The 25,780-nt window shown below is 44.3% G+C and overlaps 1 long non-coding RNA gene across 1 annotated transcript; it reads right to left on the bottom strand.

Moving 5' to 3' along the window:
* Positions 1-2,514: 2,514 nt before the first annotated feature.
* Positions 2,515-25,674, bottom strand: LOC144684246 (uncharacterized). Its single transcript, XR_013577464.1, has 3 exons — positions 25,603-25,674; positions 11,661-11,744; positions 2,515-2,755 (listed from the first exon to the last, which is right to left on the bottom strand). It is a non-coding gene; the product is annotated as an uncharacterized LOC144684246 (long non-coding RNA).
* Positions 25,675-25,780: the final 106 nt, after the last annotated feature.

Raw genomic sequence — 25,780 nt, 5'->3', positions numbered from 1 at the left:
AAATAACAGTGCTGTTGGGATGCAGATTTCCTTCGCTATTTAATTAATCTCTTCAAAAGAAACCCCTTTTTATTCATTGGAACTATCTAGACTGTGTTTTTATATCTTTTTAGTTTTCCTAGAATCCTTTGAATTTCAGGTAATTTTTTTTCCCTCAGAATTTTAGAATACCGACTCGTGTGAGCTAATATAACTCGTATGTATCAATCCCAATCAGCTTGGAAGCTGCTTATAAGAGTTACCCTCTGCTAGTCTGCAAAGAGGGTGGTACAAAAGTTGGTTCATCTCAAACAAAGGCAACCCCTGTTTTATCTTTACAATGCCTTCAAATTGCAATTTTTGCCAGAAATCTCAACTCGAACCTTATACTCAAAGCTTGGAATATTTGAGTATACTTTCCCTTTAATCTAATATGAGGCTTTCGACTCTAAAGTGCTGAACTACACACACAAACAACAATTTAGGGAAGAAAATACATTATACAAATGCTTCCTTGCACACAAACACATATATAAAGGTAAGTATTTATATTCCTATAACATTGAACTTAACAACTTAAAACTCTCATACTCTAAACGAAACTTCAAGTAGCAGTGGGGGGAATAAAGGGATCTTGGAGACTCCACCTATAGGGACAATCAAACTGAATGAAGCTCACATTTCCTCTGCTCCTGCCTGTCACTGCTCAGTAACTCCCCCTAGGGGTAACCCCCCTTTGTGCTCTCTCTCTCTCTCTACAGCACAAGCAGCTCTTAGATCAATTCATTTTTTTTTTAGGTTACAGAAAATTCATTAGGGGACCTTTTGGGCCCCAATCATCCTTCCACATTTTCTTGCTTAATTTTGACTGTTGTACTACTATGAACCTCATGATGGAGTCTGCGGCTCCCCAGTTGAGTTCCATAGTACTTTCCTGTTTTCCTGATGACATTCTATTCTTCTATTCCATCTGTCTCTGCGCAGTTAGTTCGCGCGGCTCTGACAACTTAGTTACTTGCGGTCTACTTGTTTTCTCCAGTGGTCCAACCTCTGCGCGGCTTCAACTATGGTTCTATTTCAAACCGTAGCCTGCCAGCATGGCTCCGCCTCCTGGGTTTCTCTAACCAGTGGCCCAGCCTCTGTGAGGCTTTAACTATGGTTCTATTTCAAACCGTAGCCCGCCAGTGCAGCTCCGCCTCCTACCCTGGCACCTCCCGTCCTGAGTTCTCCTCCCAGTTCTTTTTGATACTCGACCAGACTGTTCTCGGGTAGGCTTACTGCACTAACTGTGGGTGGTAAATAAAGTATACTCACGCACTTTGCAGAGCCGTCCTGAGGATCCGATCCGAGTATCCTGCCGACTATGCTAATTGTTGTGGTAACTTTGACGAATGAACCACAGGAGGCTCAGGTACAGGTTACGATCGTTTATTCGAGCAATTGCAAGGAGAGGACCACCTCAAGGCAGCTTGAGGCAGCACTCTACCAAATTACAAGCATACAGCTTATTTATACATCACTGACAAGAACATTGTTCAGCCATCACCCAGGCAGAGCCTCCTCCCCCTATCTAAGCTGGGACCATCTGTCCTTTCCTTACCTGGTGACAAGCACACTTAATCTATCCTGCTTCCATCCTCCACCTCCAGTCTAGTTCCCAGGGCATTTCTGGTGATTGCAGGCCCTAAGGGTGTGCAAAGTTCTTCTAGTAACCCTTAACTGTTAATATACTTGATAGCACTGACTGCCTGGAGATTCTAAGTAATTCCCTTTCAATAAATTCTTACCGTATTTCCCCTAACAATTTCACTCTATCAACTTAGGAATGTCAACTTGGAAGCCTGAAGCAAGAGGTCTTGACATTTCTAGGGACCATTTATCTGTTTTTCCAGAGGGAGATGTGGGGGGTAGTTGGGTAGCAGAGAGGGTAGTCAGGGGGGGGAGTTGGAGAGTGCTGAAGGCAGTCTGGGGATGTGGAGGGGTAGTCAGGGGTCCTGTGGGAGGTCAGGAGGGCAGTCGGAGGGGCTTGGAATAGTCTGGGGGAGGTCCGATCGGGGTCAAGGAGAGTTGTGGAGTCCCGTGGAGCATCAGGGTGTTTAGTTAATGGTGGAGGATAGTCAGAGGGTAAGTCGGGGTTTTAGGGGGGTAGTCGGGAGGTCCAGTGGGGACTTGTTGGGGGGTGGGGGGGAGGTCAGTACTATAGTTACCAAGGAGTTAGAAGTGGTTTTAATTCTTCTAACTTTATTTTGGGTAACTATTGCTGTAAGACAGTCAGAACCATCCAAAGTTTGCGATTCAAATCCGATGATTCCCATTGCAGGGCAATTGCCCAACGGAAGTTTGAACTTCCCGGGCAGTTGCCGTGCAATCCTTACATGGGGGCTTCAGTACGGTGGGGGGGGTGGTTGCCCAGCATATCTTTGGGGTATCCCCGCCGGGTACGACGCCCTGGAGATCGGAAGTTATGAGCCATCAACTCATAACAATATTATTATTTTATCAATTCCAATTTCAGAAACAATAATGCCCTAGTTTGCTAGTTTTGAATAGTGCTTTTACATTAGAGACAGGAGCGTTTACAATCAGTTTAGAAATAACTTCCACAGCTCCCGTTCTCAAACATTTTGTGTGGAAGATAATAAATGTTAACAACTGGTCCGAATGGACACAGCCGACTCTTTAAAAGGCAAAATCTTTAGTCTAAGCTGTCACCATGCTGTGCTTTAATGCTCAAAACTGTTGGATTTCTAGCTGCACCATCAATATTCATGTGGACCTGGAAACCCGTAAAAAGAAAACACAAAAAAAAAATCCACTGTAGCTCTGGTTAGAGGCCCAATAAGTTAATATGTTCAATCGTATCTATAAATGTAACAATGCCATTATATATTTAGCCAAACAAATGTTGTGTGGTGAATTAAACAAAATCAACTGTCAGCAGAAAGGGTTAACTTCTTTGCTTGTTTTTCCAAGGGACGGGACACAACATTCTCAAATGCTCACAATTGCGTCACTTTACATATTTTTTTTTAAAAAACCTTCCTGATCTTCGAACCAAACTCAATTTTAAACCTCCTTTTTTGAATCCTTTTATTATTTTTTCTTCAACTTTGCCCAAAATTTAGATGAACTTTTATTGTTCCTCCGCCATTTCCGCCAACTCCAGCATGATGCCACCACCAAACACATCTTCCCTTCACCCCCCGGCAGCATTCCGTAGGGATCGTTCCCTCCGGGACACCCTGGTCCACTCCTCCATCACCCCCTACTCCTCAACCCCCACCTATGGCACCTCCCCATGCCCACGCAGAAGATGCAACACCTGCTCCTTCACTTCCTCTCTCCTCACCGTCCAAGGGCCCAAACACTCCTTTCAAGTGAAGCAACATTTCACTTGCATTTCCCCTAACTTAGTCTACTGCATTCGTTGCTCCCAATGCGGTCTCCTCTACATTGGAGAGACCAAACGTAAACTGGGCGACCGCTTTGCAGAACACCTGCGGTCTATCCGCAAGAAAGACCCAAACCTCCCTGTCGCTTGCCATTTTAACACTCCAACCTGCTCTCTTGCCCACATGTCTGTCCTTGGCTTGCTGCATTGTTCCAGTGAAGCCCAATGCAAACTGGAGGAACAGCACCTCATCTTCCGATTAGGCACTTTACAGCCTTCCGGACTGAATATTGAGTTCAACAACTTTAGATCTTGAACTCCCTCCTCCATCCCCACCCCCTTTCCGTTTCTTCCCCCTCCCTTTTGTTTTTTCCAATAATTTATATAGATTTTTCTTTTCCCACCTATTTCCATTATTTTTAAATCTATACCTGTAATGCCCTGTCAGTCTTTCCACCAAACCCCCACTAGAGCTGTACCTTGTGTGTCCTGCCACCCATTCTTAATTAGCACATTCTCTTAGATAATATCACCACCTTCAACACCTCTTTGTTCCTTTATCTGTGACATCTTTTGATTATCTGCTCCTATCACTGCTTACTTGTCCCTACAACCACCCCCCCCACCCCCCCAACCTCTCTCCCCCCAACACCACCCCCCACCACCTTAAACCAGCTTATATTTCACCCCTCTCCTATTTTTACTTAGTTCTGTTGAAGGGTCATGAGGACTCGAAACGTCAACTCTTTTCTTCTCCACCTATGCTGCCAGACCTGCTGAGTTTTTCCAGGTAATTCTGTTTTTGTTTTGGATTTCCAGCATCCGCAGTAGTTTTTTGTTTTTATTTGTTTCTCATTGTTTAGCATTTTGTAAGACATTTCTCATCCAAGATATTTTTTGGGTACAACCAGGATTTTAAGGCCAATAGAGTTAAAGAGGGACACCAGCTTCTTAAAAAAAAACACACCACAGCCACACGGACTAGGTGTAGAAAAGGAACAGAATCTTCGCCATAACTTTTTTATTTATCCTTTTTCTCCTTTAAAATAAGTTTCAAGTTCCGATGTTTGCTACTTAACCCCATGTGGAAAGGGTCAGTAAGATATGCCTTTAATTTGATTTTTTTTTAGCGTTTATTTTTTAACTCTGGTACAAGTGTTTTGAAAATTTTCAAGTTCAATTTGGATTTCTGTCAAACTGCTTCAAGGCTTCAAGCTTATCTTTACATTTTGGGAGCTAATTGTAGAGACCTTTCACAGCTGTACGAGTACATTTTAATTCATAATTAAAGGAATACTTTCACCCAGTAACTTTAATGTTTAATTTTTCCCAGCATAGAAACTCAAAGCAGTTTGGATTAAATGTCACCTTCTTAGTTTCTTCCTCACTCCATTTTTTTAAAAATTTCTGATGTTTACAAAAAACACCCTACTTGAACAATAACTTGTTGGTATTTAGAATGTATGGTGTTCTCTCAGCTGGGTAAGGGTACTGCTTCATGGGGTCAGGGGAAGGGCCTCGGATGATGGTGGTGGAGGAGTCAGGGTTGACTAACATTAATTGCTGGTGGCCTCCATTATCAACAGTGTAAGTCTACTGGTGTCCCACCACCATTGTATTGGCAAGAGAAACCATTTCTCCATGGGAGGCCTGCTGGAGTATCTGGTAGTCTGGAGTTACTTGCCCGGGTACCTGATATACTGCAACAACAGGCCAAGCTCTGTTATTAATTTGCATGACCTATATCACTTCTTCGATTCACTTTAACTGCTGCTCGACAGGTTCGGGACTCGTCTGTGTAGGGGGAGGGGGAAAGCATGGTTCACTGTTTCTGTCAGCCTTCATGATGCACCTATTGTGGCAGTCATGGGCATAGTGGCCCAGGCAATTACAATTGAAACAGTGCACTGATGTGCCCCTTCTCAGCACCAAGTTCCTGAAATGCTCAGAGTTCTGACTAGGCAATGAGCCTTCGAAGGTTGCTGCCTTAGCTTTAGCGGGTGTTCCAAGGAGATTACTACTAACCTGTTCCCAGACAATACTGGGAACCCAGGCCACTGTCATAGCGTTAAAATCAGCCAATGCGCTTTGGACTAATGGCTGGAGCCCATTCAGAAGGAGGCTCTTGAAGTTCAGGGAGTTAAAATGGTGACCCCTTACTCTCCCTAATGCACAAGTAACACTCATGGAGCCTCTCTGTAAATATGCTCAGGTTCTCAGGGGACACTAACTAGGACCTCATGAAAATCAATGATCCCTTCCCCTAGGGCCTTTTGAAGGTCAGCCTCTAGCTCGAGTGAGCTTTTGGTCATCGTGTCCTGGTCCATCTCTCCCTTTAACTCTTGGGAACAAGCAGCTAGGAGGATCTGTTTCTGGGGGTCATCATTCTCTAACGCTGGTTGTATGATCTTAAAAATTTCCTATTTTGGCATGAGGAGGGGGTCAGTGTTCATATCCACTTTCATCTCCAACCCTTCTTTCAAGGCCCTAACCTCACTGTGGGAAAGGGGCCTGTGCAGGGTTGTGGTTGCAATAACTTCCCTGACCCCAGTGGATGGTTCTTCGCTGTTCCTACACCCACCTCTGTCTTGTTCTCAGCCTGTCCTGTGTCTCTAGCTCGTGTGACCATATACACTGGTATTCCCTCATTGAATAGGAGAGGCGAAGCAGAGAGGGAAGCACTTTCAACTACATTTTTCCAGCAAAGTTCGGGGTCATCTACCCTGGTTTCAGGGACAGTAGCCACGAGTGCCCGCTGTTGACCGATTTGTGCCTGAAGCTTTTTGATTTTAGCTAAACACAGGGAGTGGTCTGCTTCAGTGGAAGGGACACTTTGTTGCCGAATTAACTCCCTCAAAGCCCACCTAGTATCTTCTAACCCCTCACTTAGTCTGGTATTTACTGTCTGTAAATCAATATTTTGCTCCAGTGTTTGGTCTAGATTTTACCTTGTATAGTGCGCACTATCATGTGCCTCCTGTTCGCTGCATAACTGATTGCTGGCAGGAGAGCAATACTGTTCTGCACAATCACTTTCCTTTTGCAGCTTATCTACCCATTCCGTTAACTCTTTGCGGATTTTACTCAGCTGTAAGGTACGCACACGTGCACTGTAGGCCGAACTTTCTAATCTTGCCTTTTTGAACCTCTTTAGAAAAGCCTATCAAGAATGCACTCATAATCTCCATCGCACTATTCTATAGCTCCCAGGATATCTCTTGCTCCAGGCACACCGGTTTTCTCAGTCAGACTCTCTATCAATCGTTCCCTAGCATATGCCCCTCCCATTGTGATCTCTGGTTTCACTTAATGACTACTCCACATACATTTAACTACAACCAAAGGCTGTCGTTTCTCAAATTTCAAGCCAATGACACATCAACCACTGTGAATTCCACTTCTGACACCAATCCGTAAGATTTAAGGTTTGAGAATTGAGAATCACAGATTATCTAAAATAGGCAGTCAAAAATGCATAAGTGATTTTAAAGTAGTTTATTAAGTTTATTACAATGCAACAGTTTAGATATATTGCATTGTCTAAATAGACAGGAAAAGTATACGATCTGTAACAGATGAGAGTGGTGCACTGATACCAGAGCGAATGGATAGTTGGCACAGAGTAAATTGATCTCAGTAGCTTGTGATGGCAACATTCTGCTCTCTAACCAAAGTATTTGGAAACTCTTCCCCAGTCTTTCTTCATCTTCCCTGGTCCATTTTCCTTCTGAAGAATGTGGCTGACAAAGACTGCCCCCTGTCTCCAAGCACTCGTTAATACACATTTCTAGGGACTAGTAGTTTATCCTATGTCAATCACTTGTTTGAACCTTTCTAACCAATGAATACAGGACAGGTACCCAAGACTTCAAGATGGTCGCCTCCACCCTGTCCATCACTTTAGCTCAAGGTCACATTTTATTTTACCTCATGCTGAGGGCCATTTGCTAGCCTTTACTAGACACTTGTATAGATAAATGGGTACACAAGGTGACACCCTATCGACTAGGAATGTTAACATGGCAGCCTGAATCAACAGATCACAACATTTCTAGGGATTGTTAATGCGTTTTTCCAGAGAAAGAAAGATAACAGTTTCTGTGCCAAGATGACCTTATGCTATGCCTATCAGTTCCCTAAGAATTCTATACTTATTCAGAAAAGTATAATTTATTAAAGGTCACATTTCTTACAGTTGGCTCAGGAAGACAGGACATTTTAATAGAAAGCGAAAAAGGACATAATATCTAAGCGATGAGCGATGAGGAACTGCGTCTCCAGGAGCAGAGGCAGACCCCTGGGTAGCAGGGATACAGGGGTCAGAAACAAGAGGCAGGAATGCAACGAAGGTGAGACCCTCGGCAGGGGGTCTACTGTCAACGAAGAAGCCACCTGAACATGTTGGAGCATCAATGCTACAGAAGGTTGTGCCTGTCCAGGCAGATGGTAGCTGACTCATTGAGGACCATCTGGGGGTTTTTGATTCCCATCATCATGACAAAATGAAGGCACACAAGTCTGCCTTAGTGCAACATCATGGTCAGTGCTTTATTGAAGTGCAGTGTGACATTATTTACAGGAGACACACCCAATGACCCTGAGGTGGATTATAATCCTAGCCCCTTATTGGGACAATCCCAGAATGTGACTCTAGGCCAATTAGCTATTTTCAGTATTGAAACTGCAATGCATGCGCATTGCCGACACAGTGCAGAGTGACAATCCAGGAGTGACTGTGACATCGGAGTTTCAGTCCTGGAATGGAAATCCCCCCCAGAAGTTCCAGGCTGACACCACCCAGTGCAGTATTGGAGGAGTGCTGCACTGTCAGATGTGCCATCTTTCAGGTGAGACATGAAACCGCGATCCTCATCTGCCCTCTTAGGTGGACATAAGGGGTTTGAACCCACAACTTTCTGACTAAGAAGCGAGAGTGCTTCCCACTGAGCAACGGCAGACAGGGTCGAAAATGTGATTTGTGGAACCTTATTGTGTGCAAATTGGCTGATGTGTTACATCGCCATGAAAATGGATGGCAGCTGAATGTCATGTGAATGCTTTAAGAGTTTGTCCACTCCATCAATAGCAGTCACTTGCAGACTATAGATAATTCACAATCAACATCTTTTACTGAACTAGGTTTAGGGGGAAATTAGCTACCCCTAGTAGAAAAGGAAAGAAATACATACATTTCTCTTGCATCTTTCACAAGCTCAGGATGTCTTAAAGTGCATTAATGCCAGTGACATTCTCCTGAAGTGTACACCCTGCTTGATTTTGCAAAGCCTGGAACAGGCAATTGATCCAGTACTGTACATTTTCCTCTGGGTGGAGGTGAGTAAAAATTACATTGCACCCACTCCTTAGTTTCTCCATCAAATTCAATGCAGTAATTTATATAGGGTACAAAGGAAAAATACAGCAGCTGCTGGAGACTGTAGTTTGCAGCTTGTTGTCTGCAGCACACACTTCATTGGCAAACTCTAACAGAGCAAACACTGCCTCCAAGAGGAAATACAGTGGTAATGCATGGCCACGAGAGCCAGCTAATCTGAAATGTTAAAAACAAAAAGCTAAAAGCTACTGCGGATGCTGGAAATCCAAAACAAAACAAAAACAGAATTACCTGGAAAAACTCAGCAAGTCTGGCAGCATCGGCGGAGAAGAAACCAGTCAATGTTTCGAGCCTTCATGGCCCTTCGGCAGATCTGCCGAAGGGCCATGAAGGCTCGAAACGTTGACTGATTTCTTCTCCGCCGATGCTGCCAGACTTGCTGAGTTTTTCCAGGTAATTCTGTTTTTGTTTTTTTTTAATCTGAAATGTTCACCAATTAACTCCTTAGGAGCATCTTGGAATCCCAGCGCCAAGGGTCTCAGAGCTCACACTGTGTGGGTTGCTAAGATACATACAGCCAAAGAGAGATTTGCATTTATATAGTGCTGTCACAGCCTTGCGGCGTCCCAAAGCACTTTACAGCTATGAAGTACTTTTTGAAAGTGTCGTCACTATTGCAATATGGAAAACAATTTGTACACAGCTCCCCAAAACAGCAATGCACTAATAGGTGAGAGTGACCGCCCTTGACATCAAGGCCACATTTAACCGAGTGTGGCATCAAGGCCCCCCCCGCCACGCCAGCAAACTGGAGTCAATGGGAATCAGAGGGAAAACTCTCCACTGGTTGGAGTCATACCTAGCACAAACAAAGATGGTTGGGGTTGTTGGAGGTCAGTCATCCCTGTCCTACAACATTGCCGCAGGAGTTCCTCAGGGTGGTGTCCTAGGCCCAACCATCTTCAGCTGCTTCATCAGTGACCTTCCTTCCATCATAAGCTCAGATTTGGGGATGTTTGTTGATGATTGCACAATGTTTAACATCATACGCAACTCCCCAGATACTAAAGCAGTACGCAGCAAGTGTCCATATGCAGCAAGACCTGGAGAACATTTAGGCTTGGGCTGAAAAGTGGCAAGTAACATTCATGCCAGTCAATGACCATCTCCAACAAGAGAGAATCCAACCTTCTCCCCTTGACATTCAATGTCATTACCATTGCTGAATCCCTTATTATCAACATCCTGGGGGTTACCATTGACCAGAAACTGAACTGGATCTGCCATATAAATACTGTGGCTACAAGGGCAGGTGAAAGGCTAGAACTTCTGTGGCAAGTAACTCACCTCCTGACTCCCCAAAGCTTGTTTCAGTGGCTAAAAGAAGGTGAATGGAGATGAATCTGTGACAAGGGGCAGGATATTGCATTGTGGTTTGTCAGGGTCAATTGGGGGTCCCAACTCCGCAGTAACTCCGTCATGATTTTGCCTTGATTGGCCAATTAGTGGCCAGTGGGTGCTGTCCAAATAAGGAAAGTGGGCAGGCTCTCAAACCTAGTGGAGGGCCAATAGGAGGGCCATTGCATGCAAGGGAGAGAAAGGGCACCTCCATTTTGAGGTGCCCTCTCAGAAACCTTTAAAAATCTGAAATATAAAATGGCCACAGCTGGAGGGAACCTCTTCACAGGGCATCTAGCAGGCACAACTGTGGCCCAGGCAGGCTGGATCAAACCTCAGGGTAAATTTTGGCTTCTGATAATTGGCCTTGATTGGTCTTAAACTTACCTTAATTGGCTACCCACTGCTGGGCAGCAGATAGCCCTTCCAGCTAACCCCACCCCCCCCCGCCAATCCCACCTCTGGGAAATGGCTTGGGGCCGGATGGTGCCAGCAAACTGGCACACCAGCCAGCTGTGTGGAATTAAATGCCTGCCCACCACCATTCTTGCCCACATATTGGAGCGAAAATTCTGCTCAAAGTCTCAAATGGCCAAATGTTGAAAGATACGCACTTTGTCAGTGTTTCTCCGCTAATCTGGTGTGGGTTCATTCCCTACTCCAGAGGTCTGACTACATAGTTCAGGCTGACACTCCCAGTGCAGCGAGTGCTGCACTGTCAGAGGTGCTATCTTTCAGAAGAGGTGTTTGCCCTTTCAGGTGAACATAAAAGATCCCGTGAGACCAGTTTGAGGAACAGCAAGAAAGTTTTCTCTTGTGGCTTGGCCAACATCTATTTCTCAACCAATATCAATAAAACAGATGATCTGATCAATATCACGATGGGAGCTTGCTGTGCACAAATTGGCTGCAGCGTTTCCTACATTACAACAGTGACTACACATTAAAAGCTCATCATTGGCTAGAAAGTGCTTTGAGATTGTGACTGGCAGTAACACAATAGAAAATATAGAGTGTTGAAATTACAGGCTGTGGTTGCATCAGACAAACCTATAAGTGACTTAAGTTAAATGCCTCCTCTGACCACTTAAAAATAACATGAACACTCCCATGATGAGTTCATTGAGCATTTGCATCTTAATTTCATTTCTGCCTTCCCATTCTCAAAGGATAAATGACCCTACCTCTCCCCAATGCCCAGAATAGAATCTTAGAATGATGAAAGGGGCCACTCAGCCCATCAAATCTGGCCAGCTCATTTGAATAGCAACCCAATTATTCCCTCTCCCATGCTCCTCCCTCCCCCTGTATTCCTGCAATGTTTTCTCTTTCAAGTATTTATTGAATTCCATTTTGAAGGCTACAATTGAATCTATTTCCATCACCTATCAGGCAGTGCATTCCAAATTCTAACTGCTTGTTGCATAAAAAAGTTTTTCCTCACGTCGCCTCTGGTTCTTTTGCCAATAACCTTAAATCTGTGCCCTCTTTTTTCATTTGTCCCTGGGGTGTGAGTGTTGCTAGCAAGGCCAGCATTTGTTGCCCCTTGCTAATTACCTTGAGAAGTGGGTGGTGAGTTGCATTCTTGAACAATTCACCGAGTGATCCAATCCATCTGGTGTAGCTACAGCCACAGTGCTGCTACAAAGAGAACATGATTTAAGTTATCAATAAACTACCAAGCCTTCAGCCATTGGAAACAGTTAACTCTTTATTTGCTTTATCTAAAACATTAATAATTTTAAACACCTCTATCAAATATCTTCTCTTTTCTAAGGAGCTTCTCCAGTCTATTTGTGTAACTGTAATCCCTCCTCCCAGGAACTACACTAACAAATCCAATACTATTAGGAGAAAGATGAGATGCAGGCAGATGGTGTTTTTGAGTGTAATAAACTTGGGATGCAGGACTAGTTTCTTGTAAGAAAAAGTAAACTTTATTTACAGACTCCTGATGAGGCTACATGCTTGTTCCAAGACCAAGGCTAAAAAAAGCTCCCGCCCAAGATTCCCTACGCTTAGGGCTGATTTGTCTATAGTCACATGATCCCCATAACAGTAAGAAGTGGTTTAACTTACAATCATTACATGAGTGTTCTGGGATGGTGAGTTATTAGTTACCACTGAATTCCTACACTCAGGCCTATGGATAAGGAGCAACTCAGGGCATTCAGAGGTTCATGGGATGGGGGGAAGGGGCGGTGGTGGAAGGGACAGGGTACAGTGCAGTGCAGGAAGTCGATATTCGCCATGGAGGGGGTGCAACACAGATTTACAAGAATAATACTGGACTCCAAGAGTTAAACAACGAGAGTTTAAACAGCCCAGGGCTGTATTCCCTGGAATTGAGAAGGTTAAAGGATGATTTCAGTGAAGCTTTCAAGGTATTAAGAACTAATAGGGTGGATGGAGAGAAACTATTTCCATTGGTTGGGGAATCTATGACTACAGAGCATAGTCTAAAAACAGACAGTTCAGGAGTGAAATTAGGAAACACTCCTATACACAAAACGCGATAGAAGTTTGGAATGCTCTTCCATAAATGGCAATTAATGCAAAGGGGAGGTGATGGTGTAGTGGTATTGTTGCTGGACTAGTAATCCAGAGACCCAGGGTAATGAAAGCCTTGTTGATTGCTGTAAAAACCCATCTGGTTCACTAATGCCTTTTAGGGAAGGAAATCTGGTCTGGCCTACATGTGACTCCAGACCCGCAGCAATGTGGACTGCTGAACAAAGGCGCCTATCCAATGAATAAAAAAAACTGTTAATTTTAGAATTGAGATTGATAGATTTTTGTTATCCAAAGTTATTAATTAAGGGATATGGAGAAAAGACAGTTAGATGGATTTAGATCACAGATCAACCATGATCCCACTGACTGAGGGGCTAAATAGGCTTCACACCTGTTCTCATGTTCCATCATTCCCAGTGGGGACCAGGACACAGGCAGTGTAGAATGGCAAACTGCAGAGGCCTAGCTAGGCTTGTATTTTTTACACTGAATCATTTAATAGAGTGGCATTATACTGCAATGACCTGGGTTATTATGCCAAAGACTCACAGAAGGTACACAGGAGGTTCACTCGAATGGTTCCAGGGATGAGAAACCTTAGTTATTTGGGAAGCTGGGATTGTTCTTCTTCGAACAGGGAAGGTTAATGGAATATTTAATTAAGGTGTTCAAAATCATGAGGGGTTTTGATAAAGTAGATAGGGAGAGACTGTTTCAACTGGCAAGAAGGTCAGTAACCAAAGGACATGGATTGAAGATAATTGACAAAAGAACCAGAATGAGAAATGAGGAAACATTTTACATAGCGAGTTGTTGTGATGTGGAATGCACTGACTGAAAGGGTGGTGGAAGCAGGTTCAATAGTAACTTACAAAAGGCATAGGATAAATACTTGAAAAGGAGAAATTTGCAGTGCTATGGGAAAAGAGCAGGAGAAATGTGATGAATTAGAAAGCTCTTTCAAAAAAAACCAGCACAGGTACAATGGACCGAATGGCCTCATTCTGTGCTGTTAATTACTGTAAGTGATTCTATGATTAGTCCAGGCCTCTCAATACTTGTCCAGTAACATAATCACTACACCAGTGTAACCTCTGGATATGCGCTAATCCTTACATTGGATCATCGGGAGTGTGTCAGTGTGTATAGGGGTCCCACTTGGATGTGTCAATATTTGTAAGGGTCCCTGGGTATCAATATTTGCAATGTGGCCCTGGGAGTCTATCTATATTTGCAGGGAATCCCTGGCAGTGTGTCAACATTTATAGTAGATGTCCCTGGGTGCGTAATTAATAATTGCAGGACGTCCCTGGCAGTGTATCAATATATTCAGGGAGTCCATGGGAGTGCATTAATACTTTCAGGGAGTCCATGGGCATGTGTCAGAATTTGCAGGGAGTCCCAGCGGAGCTCAATATTTAAATGGGGTCCCCGGAAGTGTGCCAATAGTTTTGTCATGTATGCCAATACTTGCAGAGCGCCCCCAAATAAAGTGCTGTGCAGCTGAATGTGCAGAGTGGAATGTTCCATTGATATCCAACAGAGGGCAGTTGCTCATTATATGTGATAGAACGAGCAACGCAGAATTGATGCCGGCCTCGGATAACTCACTGTAGAGACTGCAGTATCTTAGTTCGCTGCTGGCTCGCACATGAACTCCACATTTTGCATAAAGTTTTTAACCTACTTGTGATGGAATGGTCATTCTGGGTTTAAATTGCTTTAACACTATTAACTATTTGAACACTATTTACCTACATGAATGGAGGCTTTAAAGGCAAACTGTAACAACATATCAGCCAATAGAAATAAATTGCCAAGAATTTTGTGGTAACTGCATGTATTGTCCTTCCCTTCTGTCAATCATGGGTCATGTGGTGTACTGCAGGGGCTTTGACCAGTGAGCTCTTAACGCAAGCAATCTGGGGGCGACGGAATCTTTCGGACGAAAGATCAGGTCTAGGTGCAAGCACTCCTGGATGCCTTTGTAATAAAGTTTTACTGTTTCTTTACAAAAGCTGTCTGCTCCATTGAGTCATCAAAATTTAGAGGACAGAAAATATCCCTGTAATATTATACATTGTATGGGTTTTGGAAATGCATTGTTGTAGTAACTGGCTTGCCATAGTCATGTGACTCTGCCATGAGGCACTGTGCCTCTGGGGGAAGACATCTTGGGTCAGTTCAATAAAAGCTCTCACTGAGTACACACTGAAGAAGTACAGCTGTCCTTGGAATTTTGAGGACAGAAAAACTGCCTGTAATATGACATATACATAAGACAAGGCCTCAAAAGTAAATTTCTCAACCTTGGTTTCAGACACCTCACTGCTCCCTATCTCCATATTCTCCACCAGCCCTCCTCCGAGATCTCTGTGCTCCTCCAATTCTGGCCTCTTGAGCATTCCCTATTTTCATCCCTGTGCCAGTGGTATCCTGGCCAATATTTATCCCTCAATCAACATCATAAAAAACAGATTATCTAGTCATTATCCCATATTTGCTTGTGGGAGTTTACTGAGCACAAATTGGCTGCCATGTTTCCTACATGGTACTTGATAGGCTGAACATCAACATAGCATCCCTGCAAGAGATCAGGCTCGCCAAGAGTGGATCTCTGAAAGAAAAACATTACACAATCATATGGCAGAGGAAGAGTTCAGAAGAAATGCCCGAGCAAGGTGGAGTAAAGAACTCACTACTCTCGATGATAAAACTCCCCACTCCCCACAAGGTAGTATTTGACTAAGTATTGCATCAAGGAGCCCAAACAAAACTGAAATCAATGGGAACTGGGGTAAAACTCTCCACTGGATGGAGTCATAACTAGCACAAAAGAAGATGGCTGTGGTGGTTGGAGGTCATTCATCCCGCAACATTGCCGCATGAGTTCCTCAAGGTAGTGTCGGGCACAACCATCTTCAGCTGCTTCACCAATGACCTTCCCTCCATCATTAGGTCAGATGTGGGGATGTTCGCTGATGGTTGCACAATGTTGGGCACCATTCACAACTCCACAGATACTGAAGCAGTCCGTGTCCATATGCAGCAAGATCTGGACAATATTCAGGCTTGGGCTGACAAGTGGCAAGTAACATTCGCTGAATCCCCCACTATCAACATCCTGGGGGTTACAACTGACCAGAAACTGAACAGGACCAGTCATATAAATACTGTGGCTACAAGAGCCAGTCAGGGGCTGGAAATTCTGCAGAGAGCAACTCACCTCCTTAATCTATCCTACCGCTGGTACCATGATCTATTCTGATCATTGATAAAGGAATCGACAGACACCCAGGTTGCTGGACTCTCCTGTTAAATTTGGCGCATTCCAAGATTTTGTTAGGTCTCAGGTTGAAGAAGAGGTCGAAAGATTTTAAGACATCACCAAATTTAGCAGATGATTCATCCATGGATTGCCTGACGATGATATTGTCTGCAATCGGCCCAATGGAATAAAGTAATGCACTAACTTTTTTCTGCCTCCGACTTTTTATTTCATCCTGCAGCAGTGCTATATGTCAGGAACCTTTTCCTCCAGTCACTCCAATTGTGAGATTGGCCAGGGCCGTAGGCGAGGCCCATTGGTGGTGGCGGTAGTGAAGAATTGTGTTCATCTTTCAAATATTTTAGTGCGTGTGTGTTCCTTTAAGAGCGAAGTCGATTTCAAGATGGCCTCACCAGTATTGATAGGATTTTCGTGCACTTCACAGTTTCGGCGTGAAATTCAAAATGGCAGCAGCGGTCCACTGGGAAAGAAGAAGCCTCAAAATGGCTGCAGGGCAGATTGCTGCTGAGGGTTGTTTTAGTTGCAATGGCACGCTGTGGGTCAGGGACAGTTCGGGAGGTCAGAATTCTCGCTGATTAGGAGGCCAAAGGATCGCAAGGCGCCTGATTGGTTATTTTTTAAATTCCTCCGTGTGTGATCTCTTTCTTTGTTTTCGTTTTTTTCGCTACATTCTGGATTCGGGCACCAGGTGGGGAGAGCGCTGAGTCGGAGTTTGAGCTCGCCATAAAATGCACAATGGAGTTTCTGCCTGACTGGATTTTTTTTTAATGGGTTCACAGAACTGGCCTGCCTAGAACTTCAAAAGAATTTTATCTCACCCTGTGGGCTGCTGGCTCTGCTTTGTTGGAGCTGATCTTCCACAAGGATTCAGTGAAGACCTTTGCTTCAGCTTAACTTCTGCCTTTTTTCTGCTGCTAGGCTCTCGTGTCTCTGGACCTTCTCAGGTGTGTTTTCTCAGTGTCTTGCTTCTGGAGTATGTTGTTTCAGTGCAGAATCATTGCTGGTGTCCATTTCTTGAGTTCTTCAGTAGAGAGGATGTGGATTTTTAACCCTCCGCTGCCACCATGATCTATCCTACCACTGGTACCATGATTTGTTCTGTTGTCACTACCTGTGATGTATTTTGCTTGGACACCATGAAGCAGTCTTGTTGAAGTTACAAAGAAGACGTTAACATTACTGAACTATGTACATATTTAGAGTAAAGGGTAAAGGTAAGGAGAGGCCCCTTAGCTACGTCCTTACTTGTTGCTACCTATCTCTAGACCAACCTTAACTCTAATACATGTGGGCGGTATTGTGCTCAGTCCCATGTTAACCCTTTAGGTCCCAGATCCTTCTACCATTCTCGTGACTCCCCAAAGCCTGTCCACCATCTACAAGGCACAATTCAATAGTGTGCTGGAATACTCTCCACTTGCCTAAATGTGTGCAGTTCCAACAACACTCAAGATGCTCAACACCATCCCGGACAAATCAGCCTGCTTAAGTGGCACCCCATCCACCACCTTAAACATTCATTCCCTCCACCACTGACGCACAAGTGACAGCAGTATGTATCATCTACAAGATACACTGCAGCAACTCACCAAGGCTCCTTCAACAACACCTTCCAAATCTGCGACCTCCACCACCTAGAAAGACAAAGGCAGCAGACGCATGGGAACACCACCACCTGTAAGTTCCAATCCAAGTCACACATCACCCTGACTTGGAAATATATTGTTGTTCCTTCACTGTCACTAGGTCAAAATCCTGGAACTCCCTTCCTAGCAGCTCTGAACAGATGGAGAATATTGAGCTTTGCTGCTACCTTTAAGAACAAACTATGCCACAAGGTGTCCTGGAGACATTCAAAATCAGGGCATTGGCACCAACTGGATCTGATCATCACCAGACGTGACTCTCTCAACACACACAGCTACCACAGAGTGATACAGATCACTCCCTGGTGTGCACTAGGATGAGGATACAACCCTTGAAGTTTTTTCATTCAAAGTAGAAATGCTGTTCTCATATCAACATCAGCCATACTGCCTACCCAAATAAGAACCAACAGTTTCACGGTTTGATTAAACAGGAGCTCTCCAGCATTCTCACACAGAGTGCACAAGAGAAACCGAACAAAGTGTGAAACACTATCAAAATAAGAGAAGCAAGACTGGAAAAATACTGACTGATTCGAGGCTAACAGCACTATGATGGAACCTGTTATTGAAGCCAAGCAGTCCTCTCTCATTAATTACGAGTTCTGAGTGAGAAAGCTCAATGCGCTAAGAGCCGCTCGTAGTAAAATCCAACAGACTGCTAGATGGTGCACCAATGACAACTGGTTACAACTCTACCAGAATATCCAAATATTCTTCGAGGCGTGTAAGAAAGGCAAGGTTACAGAGATCATGGGGGATTTCAATATGCAGGTAGACTGGGAAAATCAGGTTGGTAGTGGATCCCAAGAAAAGGAATTTGTGGAATGTCTACGAGATGGCTTTTTGGAGCAGCTTGTGGTGGAGCCCGATAGGGAACAGGCAATTCTAGATTTAGTGATGTGTAATGAGGCAGATTTGATAAGGGAGCTTAAGGTGAAGGAACCCTTGGGAGGAAGTGACCATAATATGATAGAATTTACCCTGCAATTTGAGAGGAAAAAGCTGGAAGCAGATGTAACGGTATTACAGTTGAATAAAGGCAACTACAGAGGCATGAGGGAGGAGCTGGCCAGAATTGACTGAGAGATGAGCCTAGCAGGAAAGACAGTGGAACAGCAATGGCAGGAGTTTCTGGGAGTAATTTGGGAGACACAGCAAAAATTGATCCCTAGGAAGAAGAAGCATACTAAAGGGAAGACAAGGCAACCATGGCTGACAAGGGAAGTCAGGGACAGCATAAAAGCTAAAGAGAAAGCATATAATGCAGCGAAGAGCAGTGGGAAACCAGGGGATTGGGAAGCCTACAAAGACCAACAGAGGACAACTAAAAAAGAAATAAGGAGGGAGAAAATTAAATATGAGGGTAAACTAGCCAGTAATATAACAGAAGATTGCAAGAGTTTTTTTAGAAATATAAAGGGTAAGAGAGAGGCAAAAGTGGACATTGGGCCGCTGGAAAATGACGCTGGAGAAGTAGTAGTGGGGAACAAAGAAATGGCGGAGGAACTGAATAGGTACTTTGCATCAGTCTTCACAGTGGAAGACACAAGTGACATCCCCAAAGTGCAAGAGAGTCGGGGGGCAGAGGTGAGTATGGTGGCCATTACCAAGGAGAAGGTGCTAGGAAAACTAAAAGGTCTGAAGGTGGATAAATCACCTGGACCAGATGGATTACACCCCAGAGTTCTGAAGCAGATAGCTGAAGAGATAGTGGAGGCGTTAGTGGTGATCTTTCAGGAATCACTGGAGTCAGGGAGGGTCCCAGAGGACTGAAAAATCGCTAATGTAACCCCCTGTTTAAGAAGGGAGTGAGGCAAAAGACGGGAAATTACAGGCCGATTAGCCTGACCTCGGTCGTTGGTAAGATTTTAGAGTCCATTATTAAGGATGAAATTTAAGAATACTTGGAAGTGCATGATAAAATCGGGCAAAGTCAGCATGGTTTCATCAAGGGGAGGTCATGCCTGACAAATCTGTTAGAATTCTTTGAGGAGGTAACGAGTAGGTTAGACAAAGGAGAGCCAATGGATGTTATCTACTTGGACTTCCAGAAGGCCTTTGACAAGGTGCCGCACAGGAGGCTGCTCAGTAAGATGAGAGCCCATGGTGTTAGAGGCAAGGTACTAGCATGGATAGAAGATTGGCTGTCTGGCAGGAGGCAGAGAGTGGGGATAAGGGGGTCCTTCTCAGGATGGTGGCTGGTGACTAGTGGAGTTCTGCAGGGGTCAGTGTTGGGACCACAACTTTTCACTTTATACATTAATGATCCAGATGAAGGAACTGAGGGCATCCTGGCTAAGTTTGCAGATGATACAAAAATAAGTGGAGGGACAGGTAGTATTGAGGAGGTGGGGAGGCTGCAGAAGGATTTGGACAGGTTAGGAGAATGGGCAAAGAAGTGGCAGATGGAATACAACATGGGTAAGTGTGAGGTCATGCACTTTGGTAGGAAGAATAGAGGCATAGACTATTTTCTAAATGGGGAGAGAATTCAGAAATCTGGAGTGCAAAGGGACTTGGGAGTCCTAGTCCAGGATTCTCTTAAGGTTAACTTGCAGGTTGAGTCGGTAGTTAGGAAGGCAAATGCAATGTTGGCATTTATTTTGAGAGGACTAGAATATAAAAGCAGGGATGTGCTGCTGAGGCTTTATAAGGCTCTGGTCAGACCACATTTAGAATATTGTGAGCAATTTTGGGCACCGTATCTCAGGAAGGATGTACTGGCCCTGGAGAGGGTCCAGAGAAGGTTCACAAGAATGATCCCAGGAATGAAAGGCTTAACATATGAGGAACGTTTGAGGACTCTGGGTCTATACTCGATGGAGTTTAGAAGGATGAGGGGGGATCTGATTGAAACTTACAGAATACTGAAAGGCCTGGATAGAGTGGATGTGGGGAAGATATTTCCATTAGTAGGAGAGACTAGGACCCGAGGTCACAGCCTCAGAGTAAAAGGAAGACCTTTTAGAACAGAGATGAGGAGAAACTTCTTTAGCCAGAGAGTGGTGAATCTATGGATTTCATTGCCACAAAAGGCTGTGGAGGCCAGGTCATTGAGTGTATTTAAGACCGAGATAGATAGGTTCTTGATTGGTAAGGGGATCAAAGGTTACGGGGAGAAGGCGGGAGAATGGGGTTGAGAAACTTATCAGCCATGATTGAATGGCGGAGCAGACTCGATGGGCCGAATGATCTAATTTCTGCTCCTATGTCTTATGGTCTTATGGATACAGGGAATGTATGAAGGGATCCAAAAGGACCCTTGGTGAATTCCTGTAGTTCATCTTGGAGATGGATGTGGTGGAAGGAGTGAATGTTTAAACTGATGTCTGGGTTTACAATCAAGTGAGCTGCTTTGTCCTGTATGTTTTTCTGCCTTATCTCAGCAGCCTAGCACTTGGCCCATGTATTAGAGGGTAAACAATGAAACCCAACCCCAGCAAGGGTCCAATGCCTTCAAGAGTAAAGAGGAGAGAACCTTTAAGGAGGAAGTAACAGAATATTTAGTTTGATTATGCATCCATCGATTTAAACCATTGGCATCACTTGATTCATTGGTCACTGAATAGACCAATGTAATCTCAACAATCTGCATGGTCCCAGATATCTCATGATATTGATTGTTTTGCAGAACACCTCCATTCAGTCTGCAAGTGTAACACTGTGCTTCCAGTCATTTGAATGGTGTTGAGGTACATAGCAGCCATGATCTAATTGAATGATGGAACAATCTCAAGGAGCTGAATGGCCTTCTATACTGTGGAAGACAGCAAGGAGGTTTGTTTTTTGCAGGTTGTGTGCGCATTTTACGTAAAGATCAACCAACATTGTCCATTACCCCATCCGAAGCTGTGCTACGAGAATATCTCCTGGATGACCAGTGTTTTTTTTAATTAACTCCTCCTCCCCTCTGCAGCAGAATTCTATGGAATTAAATGGGAGAGAGGTGTTTAATGGCCAATTTTGCCTGCTTTAAACTATCACCCAGAGTCAGAATCACCCAGGAGAGTTTCAAGAACTCATTTAAAACTGTATTGTAAAAATCAGCAGCTTTTACAAGTTTCTGGGATCATTGAGAGGAAAATAGCAGTTTGCCTCTGTTGTGTTTTGAGACAGAGCAGAGTTAAAGTGTGAGTGACTGTAAACAGATGTCACTATCTGGTGTGTCTAAAACCTGTCTATCAATCATCAAGACAATATATCACCGCACCGTCATCCATCTGCCCTTATCTCATCCACAGCAATGTCTGGCTATTTACCCATTATTTGAAGGTTCCCATAACTTTGTGAGCATTGTGTTTTTACTGTTGCACAGGAATGCAGCTTAAACAAGGGTGCCAGGACATAATGTTGTTGTTACCCAGCTCTTTTCATGGTTGCTCAGATATGAATGATCACCCTTCTGTTGAAGGTGGAACCCGAGGCATGGGGGGAACTGACTTTAATTTTTATTACAAACCTGCGGTTTGCAAGCTGCTCATTTGCGCTGATCCATGGCCTCAACCCGCCCTACAACTAACTCCTGCCCTACAACCTTCTGAGATCTCTGTGCTCTCCAATTCTGGCCTCTTGCACATCCCTGATTTCCATTGTTCCCACCATTGGCAGCCTTCTGCCACCTGAGTTCTAAGCTCTGGAATTCCTCACAAAAAAACAACTTTTACTTTACACAGCACCCACAGCATAGTAAAATGCCTAAGATGCTCTACAGGAGCATTTTCAAGAAAAATTTGACACCCAGCCACAAAGGAGATATTAGTGCAGATGATCAAAAGCTTGGTCAAGGAGGTTAGCTTCAAGGAGTGTCTTAAAGGAAGAGAGGGAGATAGAGATGTTTAGGAAGGGAATTCCAGCGCTTAGGCCCCATGTAGCTGAACGCAAAGCCACCAATGGTGTAACGATTAAAATCAGGGATGATCAGGATGCAAGAATTGGACGAGTGCAGAACCACAAAAGCTTATAGTGTTGGAGGAACCCCTAGTCTCAGGAGTGGGACTTGAACCCACCATCTTCTGACTCTAAGGCAAGACTGCTTTTGGCTTCTCTAGCCCCAATACAAACAGGATACAGTAAAGTACTTGTGTTGGCCTGCCCAAAATTTATCGGTCAGCCTGCAAGACAAGAGTGACTGTTCTGCAAAAGTGTTTAATTCAATGTGTTTTGGAACTTCCTGAGGTTGTGAATGGTGCTACATAAATGAAAGTGCTTTCTTGATGTGTAATGTAAATGTAACAATATGTGCAAAAGAAAATGCCTCCTCGTGGAACTAAAGGATTAAGGATTTGTTTTTGCTTAGATTTTTACAGTTTTTTAGCATTCGACAGCAGGAATGCATTTCAACATGTACAGTTTGGGTTGTGATTAAAACATTTCAAAGCTCATTCACTAGAGATCATTACTGGAGGCTTAGTCATATTTTAGTGGGCTGTTGGGGGCAAAGATGGTCCTGTGGTGGTTTTACACCACACTTGGACTTTCAAAGCTGAATTTTTTGAAACCTTGTTTCACTTATATCCTCGTTAACAATAACAGCAACTAATATCTGTATAGTGTCTTTAACATGGCAAAACATTCCAAGGTGCTTCACAAGAGCAATTATCAAACGACACTTGACACCAAGTCACACTAGGAGATATTAAAACAGGTGACCAAAAGCTTGGTCAAGGAGTGACTTAAAGGAACAGAGAACAAGTGGTGTAGGTCCATGTGGTGTAGGTACACCAGCAGTGTTGTTAGAGAGGGAGTTCCAGGATTTTGATCCAGCGACAGTGAAGGAATGGTGACATAGTTCCAAGTGAAGATGGTGTGTGGCTTGGAGGGGCTATTCCAAGTGGTGGTGTTCCCATTTGTCTGCTGCCCTTGTCCTTCTAGATCAGTGATAGAGAACCTATGGCCTGTGGGCCGGATCCGGCCAGTTGCTCGTTTCATCTGGACTGCAACAAGATTTCTAAAAATATAGACCTATGACAGTAGCACCTTCAAAATAGCATTTATCATCATTGTTATGAATTTGCTTTGGATAAACTTGCCAGCTAAATTACTATAATAATATTTAATAATATAATATTCAAATTCAGCTATCGCATTAAAACAGTGGGTGAGTTGAACATTTCTGAATTCTCTCTATAAAAACTAAATTAAAACAGAATTACCTGGAAAAGCTCAGCAGGTCTGGCAGCATTGGCGGAGAAGAAAAGAGTTGACGTTTTGAGTCCTCATGACCCTTCTACAGAACTGAGTAAAATTAGGAGAGGGGTGAAATATAAGCTGGTTTAAGGTGGGGGGGGGCGGTGGGGGTGGTTGTAGGGACAAGCAAACAGTGACTCCATCCCATTCTCTCAGTTCCTTCGCCTCCGTCGCATCTGTTCTGATGATGCTACCTTCAAAAACAGTTCCTCTGACATGTCCTTCCTTAACCGAGGTTTTCCACCCACGGTCGTTGACAGGGCCCTCAACCGTGTCCGGCCCATCTCATGCGCATCCACCCTCATGCCTTCTCCTCCCTCCCAGAAACATGATAGGGTTCCCCTTGTCCTCACTTATCACCCCACCAGCCTCCACATTCAAAGGATCATCCTCCGCCATTTCCGCCAACTCCAGCATGATGCCACCACCAAACACATCTTCCCTTCACCCCCCGGCGGCATTCCGTAGGAATCATTCCCTCCGGGACACCCTGGCCCACTCCTCCATCACCCCCTACTCCTCAACCCCCACCTATGGCACCTCCCCATGCCCACGCAGAAGATGCAACACCTGCTCCTTCACTTCCTCTCTCCTAACTGCCCAAGGGCCCAAACACTCCTTTCAAGTGAAGCAGCATTTCACTTGTATTTCCCCTTAGTCTACTGCATTCGTTGCTCCCAATGCGGTCTCCTCTACGTTGGAGAGACCAAACGTAAACTGGGCGACCGCTTTGCAGAACACCTGCGGTCTGTCCGCAAGAAAGACCCAAACCTCCTTGTCGCTTGCCATTTTAACACTCCAACCTGCTCTCTTGCCCACATGTCTGTCCTTGGCTTGCTGCATTGTTCCAGTGAAGCCCAACGCAAACTGGAGGAACAGCACCTCATCTTCCGACTAGGCACTTTACAGCCTTCCGGACTGAATATTGAATTCAACAACTTTAGATCTTGAACTCCCTCGTCCATCCCCATCCCCTTTCCGTTTCTTCCCCCTCCCTTTTGTTTTTTCCAATAATTTATATAGATTTTTCTTTTCCCACCTATTTCCATTATTTTTAAATCTATACCTGTAATGCCCTGTCAGTCTTTCCACCCCACCCCCACTAGAGCTGTACCTTGAGTGTCCTGCCATCCATTCTTAATTAGCACATTCTCTTAGATAATATCAACACTTTCAACACCTCTTTGTTCCTTTATCTGTGACATCTTTTGATTATCTGCTCCTATCACTGCTTACTTGTCCCTACAACCACCCCCACCCCCCCCCACAAACTTCGCCCCCCGCCCCCCCCTTAAACCAGCTTATATTTCACCCCTCTCCTAATTTTACTCAGTTCTGTAGAAGGGTCATGAGGACTCGAAATGTCAACTCTTTTCTTCTCTGCTGATGCTGCCAGACCTGCTGAGTTTTTCCAGGTAATTCTGTTTTTGTTTTGGATTTCCAGCATCCGCAGTAGTTTTTTGTTTTTAAAAACTAAATTAAGTTGATTTTTATGCGTGTGTGGCCCGTGGCTGATTTTGTCTATGTGTGAATGGCCCATAATAAGAAACAGATTCCCCACCCCTGGCATAGATGGTAGCAGTCGTGGGTTTGGAAGGCGCTGTGTAAGGAGCCTTGGTGAGTTCCTGCAGTGCATAGCCAGTAAGATCTTGGTGATGGAGCAGATATCGGATCAGTTGCTTAGCTAAGGGGTCAAGTAGCACACCAAGGCTGCAAACAATGTAACTCAGCCTTGGACAGTGGCCTGGGAGAGAGATGGAATTGGTGGCAAGGGAACAGGGTTTGTGGCAGGAGCCGTAAACAATGTCAGACAGGGTCAATGCGGCAGGGTCAAGGAAGACCCTGAGCAAGCTTCTCTTACCTTCTGGATTTACAGGAGGGAGAAGAAGACGGTGTTGTGGAGCTAGCAGGAGCTGAGAGTGATACAACATTCTGTCCCAGGACTGTTATTATTGTGAAGGAAAGCAACGCCTCCTTTCTCTGGAATTGTTTCATCACATGACAACGCCTCTCACGGGACTCCTGCCAACTCATGGAGA

This window comes from Cetorhinus maximus, chromosome 9 (assembly GCF_964194155.1).
Source record: "Cetorhinus maximus chromosome 9, sCetMax3.hap1.1, whole genome shotgun sequence".
NCBI lineage: Eukaryota > Metazoa > Chordata > Chondrichthyes > Lamniformes > Cetorhinidae > Cetorhinus > Cetorhinus maximus.
The sequence above is the reverse complement of the archived record's forward strand: the minus strand, read 5'-3'. Positions and strand labels throughout refer to the sequence as shown.